This window comes from Procambarus clarkii, chromosome 38, assembly GCF_040958095.1.
Source record: "Procambarus clarkii isolate CNS0578487 chromosome 38, FALCON_Pclarkii_2.0, whole genome shotgun sequence".
NCBI classification, from domain to species: domain Eukaryota; kingdom Metazoa; phylum Arthropoda; class Malacostraca; order Decapoda; family Cambaridae; genus Procambarus; species Procambarus clarkii.
This window is the reverse complement of record NC_091187.1, coordinates 6392991-6408548: the sequence shown is the minus strand read 5'-3', so window position 1 is coordinate 6408548 and position 15558 is coordinate 6392991. Positions and strand designations below refer to the sequence as shown.

General features: G+C 42.6%; 1 protein-coding gene across 1 annotated transcript in view; it reads left to right on the top strand.

Moving 5' to 3' along the window:
* The first annotated feature begins 2802 nt into the window (after positions 1 to 2802).
* The window catches only part of LOC138372370 (tripartite motif-containing protein 59-like), an 80412-nt gene continuing 67656 nt past the window's right edge, over positions 2803 to 15558 (top strand). The window contains exon 1 of the mRNA XM_069337670.1: positions 2803 to 3011. The gene's annotated coding sequence lies outside the window, so the exon portion shown is untranslated. The remainder of the gene's footprint in view (positions 3012 to 15558) is intronic.

The window sequence follows — 15558 nt, the reverse complement described above, 5'->3', positions numbered from 1 at the left end:
AACTCTTTTGAACGTATGGTGAATGTCCGTCGGATGTGGTTCTTAGAGCACCAGTGGATCTTCCTTCCGATACTTTGGCTCTGTGGCAACTTTTGATAATTGATTATTTTCTTCTTGATTTGCTCCTTAATCTGTGAAAAACTTGGAGGTATTTGAACCTGTACAACAGATAGAGCAGTGGCAGTTTTTGCTAGTGAGTCTGCCTTTTCATTACCATCTGTGCCAATGTGACTTGGTATCCAATTTAGGGTGATTGACAGCCCTAGATTATGGGCTTCTTTTCCTGTATGTTGAATTTCTGTGAGGAGTTGTATATTATCTCTGTGCTGACTGGATAACAATGCCTGGAGCAAAGATTTAGTCGGTATGAATGATGACATCATGTAAATTATTGTCAATTGAATAGTTTATGGCCTCCTTCAGGGCATATAATTCTGTTTGCAATGTTGAGCACCCACTATTCATGCTCCAGTAAGCTTCATGGTTGGTAGTGTAAACTGCTGCCCCAGCAGAACCTTTTTCTTGATCAACTGATCCGTCTGTGAAGATGTGAGTCGTTGTGGGTCTTGAGGTCTGAGGTCTATGGCTGCTTTGAGCCTCTGCAAGTCGCATGCTGATTTTGTAACTGGTCATCCTTCAATGATGATATTTAGACTTGATTATTCCCATGGAGGAGGCTGCCGAAAGTATGGTCTGTCTTCTCCTTTGTATTTAGTGGTCCATTTCAAGTCCACTTTCTCTAGAATCTTGACCAGATTATCCGTCCATGCACTTGTTCTTTATTGAAGGTTTCTCTGAAGCGATCTGTGTATGCTGTCTTTGATTGACAGTCTGGCGGTGGTTCCAACAGTTTTGCCATTATGGTGGCTATCCTTTGTTTGATCCTGTTTTCTAAGGCTGGTAAGTTGGTTTCCATTCTTAGATTCTCTCGACGCGTCCATATAGGTGCTCCCAGCATTGTTCTGAGACCATCATAATAAGGGATTGATTGATAAAGATTAAGCCACCCAAGAGGTGGCACGGGCATGAATAACCCGTAAATAATAAGGAAATTTGTTGTTGTTTCAGATTTAGCTACTCAGAACGAAGTGTCCATGTAGCACAGGCTATGGTGAGCCCGTAATTGAGTTCGGTTATTCGCGATAACCTTGTTTCTGTGATATTTGGGTCTAGGTTTAAAATGGAGGAGGGGATTCCTCCTTTTTCCCTGTTTGTTTAACACTTCTGTTTTAGTGCACTGGTTTTAGTCTCGTTTTATTAACGTAATCTTGGTGGCGGATGTAGATGCACCTGTACAACTCTTCGCTCCCAATACATACACTTTAACATACACCTTTACTTGCACCTCAATATACACATCTGCACACATGCTACACAGGCCCCCCCCCTATACTAAGCCATACCCCCCCCCCCCCCCATTCATCACACGGAGACTCTGATCTGAAACTTTTCTTTGACAGAAGTTATAGAACTCACTATCACCACACCAGAAATAAATATCTCTTTGATATCTCCAGAGTCAAACTAACTCTGTATAAACACTCTACGCAAATAAAGGGACATAGTCTATGGAACTCACTCCCTAATGAAGTAAAAAGCTGTCCATCCTACCGCTTATTCAGAAGTACCACCAAAAAGTACCTAATTTCATCTTCATAGTTTTCTACCTAGTGCTTCACACTCGCACTGTATCTTGTGCTGCCCCAAAATATATGTCTAAGCCATATAACTTCACCGTTGTATCTTGTGCTGCCCCAAAATATGTGTCTAAGGCATATAACTTCACCGTTGTATCTTGTGCTGCCCCAAAATGTGTCTAAGCCATATAACTTCACCGTTGTATCTTGTGCTGCCCCAAAATATGTGTCTAAGCCATATAACTTCACCGTTGTATCTTGTGCTGCCCCAAAATATGTGTCTAAGCCATATAACTTCACCGTTGTATCTTGTGCTGCCCCAAAATATGTGTCTAAGCCCTATAACTTCACCGTTGTATCTTGTGCTGCCCCAAAATATGTGTCTAAGCCCTATAACTTCACCGTTGTATCGTGTGCTGCCCCAAAATATGTGTCTAAGCCCTATAACTTCACCGTTGTATCTTGTCATCATCTTATCATGGTTGTTATGTTGAACGCAAATTTTACTACAATGTACCTAACAATAATCCTCAAATTATGCTACAATATACCTAACAATAACAGTAGGTAAATGTACCTACTAATTTTCTTCAAATTTCCTTACAATGTAACTATTAACTTTTCTCAATTTAGCTACAATTTACCTACTTAAAATTATCTGTTAGATTAAGGACCTGCCTGAGACGCTATGTGTGTTAGTGGCTTTACAAGAATGTAAAAACATCAATGCTATGTACTCTCATAAACCTATTGTACCTTCTTGTATATATATAAATAAATAAACAAACTCCTGTGTATATAAAATAAAGACAATTAAAAAGTCAGTTTCGGCAAAGATCAGTAACCAAAGAAAATGTACGGGGCAAGATGGCGGGCAAGCGAGCGAGTGACGTCATCACAACAACAGCAAGCTGCTACACGAGGTGTATACGACGACCCGTGTGATAACACTGCCGCTCCTCAACTGATAACAATGTCGCCGCGCAATCACTACCAACAAGATAACAACTCTGATAAGAAGAACTGCAGCTACCATCAAGAAGAAGATAACACTGCCGCTCCTCAACTGATAGCAATGTCGCCACTTAATCACCAACAACAAGATAACAACTCTGATAAGAACTGCAGCTACCATCATGAAGAAGATAACACTGATGCTCCTCACTGTCTTAGAGACGGTCACCTGTGACCACAATACCGGCCAAATTGTCCCTCCCACAGTACTCTCAGGACACTTATGGCAGTGTAGGTGTGTGGTGAGGCCACACCACTGAAGACATTGAGGATATACCACGAGGGAGAGACAAAACTGTTGAAGGAAGGAGTCACTGGCTCCACCTGACCACCTTGTTCCTCGCACTCTCATCATCCTCCGTAAGTACTGGAGTACTTTCTGTTCAACCATTGTCTTACATAGGCCTATACAATTCTTGGGGTGTGGACACAGGTCTATGGAATTGTTAGGGTGAATTATATGCCTATGGCATTGTTGGGGTGAGAACATTATCCTATAGAATAATAATAATAATAATAATAATGTTTATTCAAAATAATGTGTGTGTACAAAGAACGTAAGAGTAATGTACAATTGAAGGGACAGGAGTTACACATACTGCTACTAATGACGCCACTATTACACAAACCATCTTGAGTAAAACTTAAAATATTATAGATTTTTTTAACTAATTAGATGTAAGGGGGGGGGAGGGGTATATATACACACAAGTTATATATATATATATATATATATATATATATATATATATATATATATATATATAACTGAAAACTCACACCCCAGAAGTGACTCGAACCCATACTCCCACAACTGGTATGTACAGGGACGCCTTAATCCGCTTGACCATCACGACCGGACATAAGGAAGTGATAGCCGAGGCTATATGAACCACTTCCCCGCCGGCACTCGGATGGTAATCTTGGGCATAGCATTTTATCAAATCACCTCATTCTTTGGGGCACACGTGAGGAACACAAATGCAAACAAGCCTGAATGGTCCCCAGGACTATATACAACTGAAAACTCACACCCCAGAAGTGACTCGAACCCATACTCCCACAACTGGTATGTACAGGGACGCCTTAATCCGCTTGACCATCACGACCGGACATAAGGAAGTGATAGCCGAGGCTATATGAACCACTTCCCCGCCGGCACTCGGATGGTAATCTTGGGCATAGCATTTTATCAAATCACCTCATTCTTTGGGGCACACGTGAGGAACACAAATGCAAACAAGCCTGAATGGTCCCCAGGACTATATACAACTGAAAACTCACACCCCAGAAGTGACTCGAACCCATACTCCCACAACTGGTATGTACAGGGACGCCTTAATCCGCTTGACCATCACGACCGGACATAAGGAAGTGATAGCCGAGGCTATATGAACCACTTCCCCGCCGGCACTCGGATGGTAATCTTGGGCATAGCATTTTATCAAATCACCTCATTCTTTGGGGCACACGTGAGGAACACAAATGCAAACAAGCCTGAATGGTCCCCAGGACTATATACAACTGAAAACTCACACCCCAGAAGTGACTCGAACCCATACTCCCACAACTGGTATGTACAGGGACGCCTTAATCCGCTTGACCATCACGACCGGACATAAGGAAGTGATAGCCGAGGCTATATGAACCACTTCCCCGCCGGCACTCGGATGGTAATCTTGGGCATAGCATTTTATCAAATCACCTCATTCTTTGGGGCACACGTGAGGAACACAAATGCAAACAAGCCTGAATGGTCCCCAGGACTATATACAACTGAAAACTCACACCCCAGAAGTGACTCGAACCCATACTCCCACAACTGGTATGTACAGGGACGCCTTAATCCGCTTGACCATCACGACCGGACATAAGGAAGTGATAGCCGAGGCTATATGAACCACTTCCCCGCCGGCACTCGGATGGTAATCTTGGGCATAGCATTTTATCAAATCACCTCATTCTTTGGGGCACACGTGAGGAACACAAATGCAAACAAGCCTGAATGGTCCCCAGGACTATATACAACTGAAAACTCACACCCCAGAAGTGACTCGAACCCATACTCCCACAACTGGTATGTACAGGGACGCCTTAATCCGCTTGACCATCACGACCGGACATAAGGAAGTGATAGCCGAGGCTATATGAACCACTTCCCCGCCGGCACTCGGATGGTAATCTTGGGCATAGCATTTTATCAAATCACCTCATTCTTTGGGGCACACGTGAGGAACACAAATGCAAACAAGCCTGAATGGTCCCCAGGACTATATACAACTGAAAACTCACACCCCAGAAGTGACTCGAACCCATACTCCCACAACTGGTATGTACAGGGACGCCTTAATCCGCTTGACCATCACGACCGGACATAAGGAAGTGATAGCCGAGGCTATATGAACCACTTCCCCGCCGGCACTCGGATGGTAATCTTGGGCATAGCATTTTATCAAATCACCTCATTCTTTGGGGCACACGTGAGGAACACAAATGCAAACAAGCCTGAATGGTCCCCAGGACTATATACAACTGAAAACTCACACCCCAGAAGTGACTCGAACCCATACTCCCACAACTGGTATGTACAGGGACGCCTTAATCCGCTTGACCATCACGACCGGACATAAGGAAGTGATAGCCGAGGCTATATGAACCACTTCCCCGCCGGCACTCGGATGGTAATCTTGGGCATAGCATTTTATCAAATCACCTCATTCCTTATGTCCGGTCGTGATGGTCAAGCGGATTAAGGCGTCCCTGTACATACCAGTTGTGGGAGTATGGGTTCGAGTCACTTCTGGGGTGTGAGTTTTCAGTTGTATATAGTCCTGGGGACCATTCAGGCTTGTTTGCATTTGTGTTCCTCACGTGTGCCCCAAAGAATGAGGTGATTTGATAAAATGCTATGCCCAAGATTACCATCCGAGTGCCGGCGGGGAAGTGGTTCATATAGCCTCGGCTATCACTTCCTTATGTCCGGTCGTGATGGTCAAGCGGATTAAGGCGTCCCTGTACATACCAGTTGTGGGAGTATGGGTTCGAGTCACTTCTGGGGTGTGAGTTTTCAGTTGTATATAGTCCTGGGGACCATTCAGGCTTGTTTGCATTTGTGTTCCTCACGTGTGCCCCAAAGAATGAGGTGATTTGATAAAATGCTATGCCCAAGATTACCATCCGAGTGCCGGCGGGGAAGTGGTTCATATAGCCTCGGCTATCACTTCCTTATGTCCGGTCGTGATGGTCAAGCGGATTAAGGCGTCCCTGTACATACCAGTTGTGGGAGTATGGGTTCGAGTCACTTCTGGGGTGTGAGTTTTCAGTTGTATATAGTCCTGGGGACCATTCAGGCTTGTTTGCATTTGTGTTCCTCACGTGTGCCCCAAAGAATGAGGTGATTTGATAAAATGCTATGCCCAAGATTACCATCCGAGTGCCGGCGGGGAAGTGGTTCATATAGCCTCGGCTATCACTTCCTTATGTCCGGTCGTGATGGTCAAGCGGATTAAGGCGTCCCTGTACATACCAGTTGTGGGAGTATGGGTTCGAGTCACTTCTGGGGTGTGAGTTTTCAGTTGTATATAGTCCTGGGGACCATTCAGGTTTGTTTGCATTTGTGTTCCTCACGTGTGCCCCAAAGAATGAGGTGATTTGATAAAATGCTATGCCCAAGATTACCATCCGAGTGCCGGCGGGGAAGTGGTTCATATAGCCTCGGCTATCACTTCCTTATGTCCGGTCGTGATGGTCAAGCGGATTAAGGCGTCCCTGTACATACCAGTTGTGGGAGTATGGGTTCGAGTCACTTCTGGGGTGTGAGTTTTCAGTTGTATATAGTCCTGGGGACCATTCAGGCTTGTTTGCATTTGTGTTCCTCACGTGTGCCCCAAAGAATGAGGTGATTTGATAAAATGCTATGCCCAAGATTACCATCCGAGTGCCGGCGGGGAAGTGGTTCATATAGCCTCGGCTATCACTTCCTTATGTCCGGTCGTGATGGTCAAGCGGATTAAGGCGTCCCTGTACATACCAGTTGTGGGAGTATGGGTTCGAGTCACTTCTGGGGTGTGAGTTTTCAGTTGTATATAGTCCTGGGGACCATTCAGGCTTGTTTGCATTTGTGTTCCTCACGTGTGCCCCAAAGAATGAGGTGATTTGATAAAATGCTATGCCCAAGATTACCATCCGAGTGCCGGCGGGGAAGTGGTTCATATAGCCTCGGCTATCACTTCCTTATGTCCGGTCGTGATGGTCAAGCGGATTAAGGCGTCCCTGTACATACCAGTTGTGGGAGTATGGGTTCGAGTCACTTCTGGGGTGTGAGTTTTCAGTTGTATATAGTCCTGGGGACCATTCAGGCTTGTTTGCATTTGTGTTCCTCACGTGTGCCCCAAAGAATGAGGTGATTTGATAAAATGCTATGCCCAAGATTACCATCCGAGTGCCGGCGGGGAAGTGGTTCATATAGCCTCGGCTATCACTTCCTTATGTCCGGTCGTGATGGTCAAGCGGATTAAGGCGTCCCTGTACATACCAGTTGTGGGAGTATGGGTTCGAGTCACTTCTGGGGTGTGAGTTTTCAGTTGTATATAGTCCTGGGGACCATTCAGGCTTGTTTGCATTTGTGTTCCTCACGTGTGCCCCAAAGAATGAGGTGATTTGATAAAATGCTATGCCCAAGATTACCATCCGAGTGCCGGCGGGGAAGTGGTTCATATAGCCTCGGCTATCACTTCCTTATGTCCGGTCGTGATGGTCAAGCGGATTAAGGCGTCCCTGTACATACCAGTTGTGGGAGTATGGGTTCGAGTCACTTCTGGGGTGTGAGTTTTCAGTTGTATATAGTCCTGGGGACCATTCAGGCTTGTTTGCATTTGTGTTCCTCACGTGTGCCCCAAAGAATGAGGTGATTTGATAAAATGCTATGCCCAAGATTACCATCCGAGTGCCGGCGGGGAAGTGGTTCATATAGCCTCGGCTATCACTTCCTTATGTCCGGTCGTGATGGTCAAGCGGATTAAGGCGTCCCTGTACATACCAGTTGTGGGAGTATGGGTTCGAGTCACTTCTGGGGTGTGAGTTTTCAGTTGTATATAGTCCTGGGGACCATTCAGGCTTGTTTGCATTTGTGTTCCTCACGTGTGCCCCAAAGAATGAGGTGATTTGATAAAATGCTATGCCCAAGATTACCATCCGAGTGCCGGCGGGGAAGTGGTTCATATAGCCTCGGCTATCACTTCCTTATGTCCGGTCGTGATGGTCAAGCGGATTAAGGCGTCCCTGTACATACCAGTTGTGGGAGTATGGGTTCGAGTCACTTCTGGGGTGTGAGTTTTCAGTTGTATATAGTCCTGGGGACCATTCAGGCTTGTTTGCATTTGTGTTCCTCACGTGTGCCCCAAAGAATGAGGTGATTTGATAAAATGCTATGCCCAAGATTACCATCCGAGTGCCGGCGGGGAAGTGGTTCATATAGCCTCGGCTATCACTTCCTTATGTCCGGTCGTGATGGTCAAGCGGATTAAGGCGTCCCTGTACATACCAGTTGTGGGAGTATGGGTTCGAGTCACTTCTGGGGTGTGAGTTTTCAGTTGTATATAGTCCTGGGGACCATTCAGGCTTGTTTGCATTTGTGTTCCTCACGTGTGCCCCAAAGAATGAGGTGATTTGATAAAATGCTATGCCCAAGATTACCATCCGAGTGCCGGCGGGGAAGTGGTTCATATAGCCTCGGCTATCACTTCCTTATGTCCGGTCGTGATGGTCAAGCGGATTAAGGCGTCCCTGTACATACCAGTTGTGGGAGTATGGGTTCGAGTCACTTCTGGGGTGTGAGTTTTCAGTTGTATATAGTCCTGGGGACCATTCAGGCTTGTTTGCATTTGTGTTCCTCACGTGTGCCCCAAAGAATGAGGTGATTTGATAAAATGCTATGCCCAAGATTACCATCCGAGTGCCGGCGGGGAAGTGGTTCATATAGCCTCGGCTATCACTTCCTTATGTCCGGTCGTGATGGTCAAGCGGATTAAGGCGTCCCTGTACATACCAGTTGTGGGAGTATGGGTTCGAGTCACTTCTGGGGTGTGAGTTTTCAGTTGTATATAGTCCTGGGGACCATTCAGGCTTGTTTGCATTTGTGTTCCTCACGTGTGCCCCAAAGAATGAGGTGATTTGATAAAATGCTATGCCCAAGATTACCATCCGAGTGCCGGCGGGGAAGTGGTTCATATAGCCTCGGCTATCACTTCCTTATGTCCGGTCGTGATGGTCAAGCGGATTAAGGCGTCCCTGTACATACCAGTTGTGGGAGTATGGGTTCGAGTCACTTCTGGGGTGTGAGTTTTCAGTTGTATATAGTCCTGGGGACCATTCAGGCTTGTTTGCATTTGTGTTCCTCACGTGTGCCCCAAAGAATGAGGTGATTTGATAAAATGCTATGCCCAAGATTACCATCCGAGTGCCGGCGGGGAAGTGGTTCATATAGCCTCGGCTATCACTTCCTTATGTCCGGTCGTGATGGTCAAGCGGATTAAGGCGTCCCTGTACATACCAGTTGTGGGAGTATGGGTTCGAGTCACTTCTGGGGTGTGAGTTTTCAGTTGTATATAGTCCTGGGGACCATTCAGGCTTGTTTGCATATATATATATATATATATATATATATATATATATATATATATATATATATATATATATATATATATATATATATACTGGCATATATATATATATATATACAACTTTAGAACACTTTCCCACCAGGAGACTCGAACCCTAGCCAGCACAGAAGCCTTCCAGCAACTGGCATAACAGGTACGCCTTAACCCGCTCCACCACCCGCTCAGACCCTTAAAAGAGATGGTAATTTCGGAGTATTTAAATACACCAAAGATCACCACCTCCCAAGAGCACTAGAGCAAGTGAGGGGTCATTTAGACGTTAATTTCATCAAGTCCCTGTTAATATGGGAAGACACAGTGTCTATGCTTAAGGCACAACTCTTCTAAACACGAGAGTGAAGTATACAACTTTAGAACACTTTCCCACCAGGAGACTCGAACCCTAGCCAGCACAGAAGCCTTCCAGCAACTGGCATAACAGGTACGCCTTAACCCGCTCAGACCCTTAAAAGAGATGGTAATTTCGGAGTATTTAAATACACCAAAGACCACCACCTCCCAAGAGCACTAGAGCAAGTGAGGGGTCATTTAGACGTTAATTTCATCAAGTCCCTGTTAATATGGGAAGACACAGTGTCTATGCTTAAGGCACAACTCTTCTAAACACGAGAGTGAAGTATACAACTTTAGAACACTTTCCCACCAGGAGACTCGAACCCTAGCCAGCACAGAAGCCTTCCAGCAACTGGTATAACAGGTACGCCTTAACCCGCTCCACCACCCGCTCAGACCCTTAAAAGAGATGGTAATTTCGGAGTATTTAAATACACCAAAGATCACCACCTCCCAAGAGCACTAGAGCAAGTGAGGGGTCATTTAGACGTTAATTTCATCAAGTCCCTGTTAATATGGGAAGACACAGTGTCTATGCTTAAGGCACAACTCTTCTAAACACGAGAGTGAAGTATACAACTTTAGAACACTTTCCCACCAGGAGACTCGAACCCTAGCCAGCACAGAAGCCTTCCAGCAACTGGCATAACAGGTATGCCTTAACCCGCTCCACCACCCGCTCAGACCCTTAAAAGAGATGGTAATTTCGGAGTATTTAAATACACCAAAGATCACCACCTCCCAAGAGCACTAGAGCAAGTGAGGGGTCATTTAGACGTTAATTTCATCAAGTCCCTGTTAATATGGGAAGACACAGTGTCTATGCTTAAGGCACAACTCTTCTAAACACGAGAGTGAAGTATACAACTTTAGAACCCTTTCCCACCAGGAGACTCGAACCCTAGCCAGCACAGAAGCCTTCCAGCAACTGGCATAACAGGTATGCCTTAACCCGCTCCACCACCCGCTCAGACCCTTAAAAGAGATGGTAATTTCGGAGTATTTAAATACACCAAAGATCACCACCTCCCAAGAGCACTAGAGCAAGTGAGGGGTCATTTAGATGTTAATTTCATCAAGTCCCTGTTAATATGGGAAGACACAGTGTCTATGCTTAAGGCACAACTCTTCTAAACACGAGAGTGAAGTATACAACTTTAGAACACTTTCCCACCAGGAGACTCGAACCCTAGCCAGCATAGAAGCCTTCCAGCAACTGGCATAACAGGTACGCCTTAACCCGCTCCACCACCCGCTCAGACATTTAAAAGAGATGGTAATTTCGGAGTATTTAAATACACCAAAGATCACCACCTCCCAAGAGCACTAGAGCAAGTGAGGGGTCATTTAGACGTTAATTTCATCAAGTCCCTGTTAATATGGGAAGACACAGTGTCTATGCTTAAGGCACAACTCTTCTAAACACGAGAGTGAAGTATACAACTTTAGAACACTTTCCCACCAGGAAAGTGAAAAGCCATGCAACCTCTGAAGAGACAACTAACACAACACCTATACCCCCTATTAGACTATTTTACAGGAACTTCTTTTCCACAATTCATAAAACGGAGGAAAGGGTCCTGAAAGATATTGTTAATAGAAACGTTATCCCTACAGACAAAAATCAGAGGATACAACTGACGATTTACTATAAAACCAGAAAAACGGCCAGCCTACTCATGAGAAACTCTCCAGACACAAAACAGAATGCTTTAAAAGAGACTAACGTCGTCTATGCCTTCAAATGCCCTCTTGGGGACTGTAAGCTCCAAAAAACCCCCAGTATATAGGCAAGACAACAACATCTCTTTCTAGGCGTTTAACGATGCATAAGCAACAGGGCTCCATTAAGGAACATATAATCTCTTCCCACAACCAAACCATCGCCAGAGAAATCCTAGTAAACAACACAGAAATCATCGATAGATACAGCGATAGCAGGCGGCTTGACGTTTGCGAGGCACTACACATCAAGAAGTCAACACCAGCAATCAACAGCCATTTATTGCACAACTATATTCTACCCACCTCAAGACTCCGCTCCAATATAGAAGCATCAAGAAATATGGACCAATAGGCTTTCTACAAACACTTCTATTCAATATCCATTGTTTCGTGTTCTGTCTTGTGTTGATGAAATTAATACCCTATTAATACTCTTGTTCTGTCTTGTGTTGATGAAATTAATACCCTATTAATACCACATCTTGTTCTGTCTTGTGTTAATGCCACATCACCCCTTCTACCTCACTCAAATGTAGATATAAAATCGGAGATGCGTAAGTTCTATTCAGTTGTGTATTTGTGAACTAAAGTCTTTGAAAATGTAATAAGTTTTACGAAACGCGCTCGTGTCGCGTCAGACTAGAAATAAAAATGAATTTTGGAGAATTGATTTTTGATTTACCTCCAACAGTGAAACGAAATGTACGAAAGATTGAGAAAATTCGTGTTAGAATTATTAATCTTACTTTTTCGGTCATATTTAATAATAATAATAATAATAATAATATATATATATATATATATATATATATATATATATATATATATATATATATATATATATATATATATATATATATATATATATATATATATATATATTAGTATATTTTGGTAGCAGTCTTTCCTGTAGACATATATTATTAAATATGATGTTACATGATGGCCAACAAGCCATCACCCGTGGTCCTACTTTTTCGGTCATATTTAATAATATATATATATATATATATATATATATATATATATATATATATATATATATATATATATATATATATATATATATATATATATATATATATATATATATATATGTACATATATGTATATATATGTATACATATATACATATGTGTGTATATCACGAAAATAAACACGTGATTAAGAATGTGACAATGTCAGACCACGGAGGACATTGAGGACCGGAGGACCCAAGATGTAAGAAGATTGCAAATTCTTGAAGCAATTCACATAAGAATAGAACAACCTACCATGAACACCCAAATCACAGAACTATTTACTCTACCCACCATGAGAGTAAGGACAAGACCAGAACATAACGATGCCAACACAGAAGACATGTCTCTTGAAGACATGTCTCTTGGACCTTCTGAAGATGTATTTAATATACGAAAGTACTTAAGGAAATTTCCTGTTTCATTTTTCCTCCGTGGTCTGACATTGTCATATATACATATATATATATATATATATATATATATATATATATATATATATATATATATATATATATATATATATATATATATATATATATATATATATATATATATATTTATTGGTATATACTGGCAGCATGTTTTCTTTTAAACATGTCTCATTGAATATGACCGCATATTCTGTATTTACTATCTTCTGGTTTAGGGCTTCTATCCCTCTAACTATTTTCTTAGCATCAGGCCTTAGCTGAAAGAGGAGTTCTCCAAAACTCATTTTCGTAATTTCAAGGTGAAGAAAAGAAGTGAATTACTATAGAATGTATTACAATTATTTATACAATTTGCACAACGTTTCGAACCTCCATGGTTCATTCTCAAGTGAAAAGAATTTTCAGGACTGGTTGATTTTATACCCGCACTGGGTCAGGTGATAAGACAAAAAAGGTGAAAACATGGGGAGATACATAAGGGATAAATGGGTGGGTGAAACATAAGAACATAAGAATAGAGATAACTGCGGAAGGCATATTGGCCCATATGAGGCAGCTCCTATCTACATACAAAGATTAATCAGGTGTAATTGGCCTGTTATGTTGAACAATGTCTTCTGTGTTGGCATCGTTATGTTCTGGTCTTGTCCTTACTCTCATGGTGGGTAGAGTAAATAGTTCTGTGATTTGGGTGTTCATGGTAGGTTGTTCTATTCTTATGTGAATTGCTTCAAGAATTTGCAATCTTCTTGCATCTTGGGTTTTGTCTATTATACAGGTATTTTTGTTCAACATTTCTCTTGTTAGGGTGATGTCATGGGCTTGTCTCATGTGATTCCTGGGGGCACCGAATTGAAGATGGCATGTCAAACGCCTGGTCAGCTTGGACGACGTCATACCTATGTACTTAGATTGAAGGTTACATCCTTCGTGGGGGCAAGTGTACATGTATACAACGCTTGACTGCTGTAGAGCGTTCTCCGTCGGCTTTGGGCTGTTTTTGATAAGGAGTTCGGAAGTCTTCTTGGTTTTGTAGAATATTATCAGGTTTATGTTTTGGTTAGGAGTAAAGCTTTTTACTCCTTTATGGATTATTTCTTTCATTATTCTTTCCTCTTTTATATGTTCACTGTGCATGGTTGATTTGTAATATAATTTTATTGGAGGTATTGTGGTTTCTGTTCTAGGTTCAGGATTATACCAACGGTCCAAGTGTCTTCTTATAGCAGCGTTTATTTCCGCGTTGCTATATCCGTTGTTCACCAATACCTGAGTTACTCTTTCAAACTCTCTACTCACATTGCTCCATTCAGAGCAGTGGGTAAGCGCTCGACTAATATAAGCATTGAGAACACTGGCTTTGTATCTTTGGGGGCACTCACTTCTACCGTTCAGGCATAATCCTATGTTGGTGGGCTTGGTATATACGTTGGTGCTTAAAGAGGTTCCTGTTTTTGTTATTATTACATCCAAGAATGACAGACTGTTATTTTCACTATTTTCATGTGTAAATCGGAGTACTGACTCTCTCTCTAGATGGCTTTTTAGATCAATTAGTTCATCTGAGTCTTTTACTATTACGAATATGTCATCTACATAACGGCAATATACAGTTGGTTTTTGTCTGCTACTGAAGACCCTGTCTTCGATGGTTCCCATATAAAAATTAGCAAATAAAACTCCTAAGGGGGAGCCCATTGCTACTCCGTCTATTTGTAAATACATGTCTATTTGTGGACTGATGAAAGGGGCTTCCTTTGTACATGCCTCGGGAAGACTCTTCAAGTGTGGCTCAGGTATGTCTAATTTAGGGGTGCTCTCGTCTCCGTATACTCTGTCCAGTATCATTCCTATGGTTGTGTCGACTGGGACGTTGGTAAATAGGATTCGACGTCCAGGGAAGCAATGATTCCACCGGGCTGAGTAGATTTGATTAATTCTAGGAAATCTGCTGATTTTTTTTTCGCACCACTCCTGTGCTAGGTAAGGTCCACTACGGGCTCGCCATAGCCCGTGCTACTTGGAACTTGTTCCGAGTAGTTGAATCTATAACAACAACAACAGTCCTGAAAATTCTTTTCACTTGAGAATGAACCATGGAGGTTTGAAACGTTGTGCAAATTATATGTATTACATGTAATACAAATGTATTACAATTATAAATAATTGTAATACATTCTATAGTAATTCACTTCTTTTCTTCACCTTGAAATTACGAAAATGAGTTTTGGAGAACTCCTCTTTCAGCTAAGCCCTGATGCTAAGAAAATAGTTAGAGGGATAGAAGCCCTAAATCAGAAGATAGTAAATACAGAATATGCGGTCATATTCAATGAGACATGTTTAAAAGAAAACCTGCTGCCAGTATATACCAATATATATATATATATATATATATATATATATATATATATATATATATATATATATATAGATATATATATATATATATATATATATATATATATATATATATATATCCAGCTTTGCTGGAGGCAGCAACAACCCCCAGTGATCGTGCACGCCTCACAGCTGTGCAGGCTCCCCATGCAGGGGACTTCCTTCTGGCAGTCCCTATGTCTGCGACAGGCACACGTCTTGATCCGCAGGAGCTCCGTATTGCAGTCGCTCTGCGCCTTGCTGCCCCTATCCACACTGTTCACAGGTGTATTTGCGGCGAGGCAGATGCTGACGAATATGGATTGCATGGCCTGCA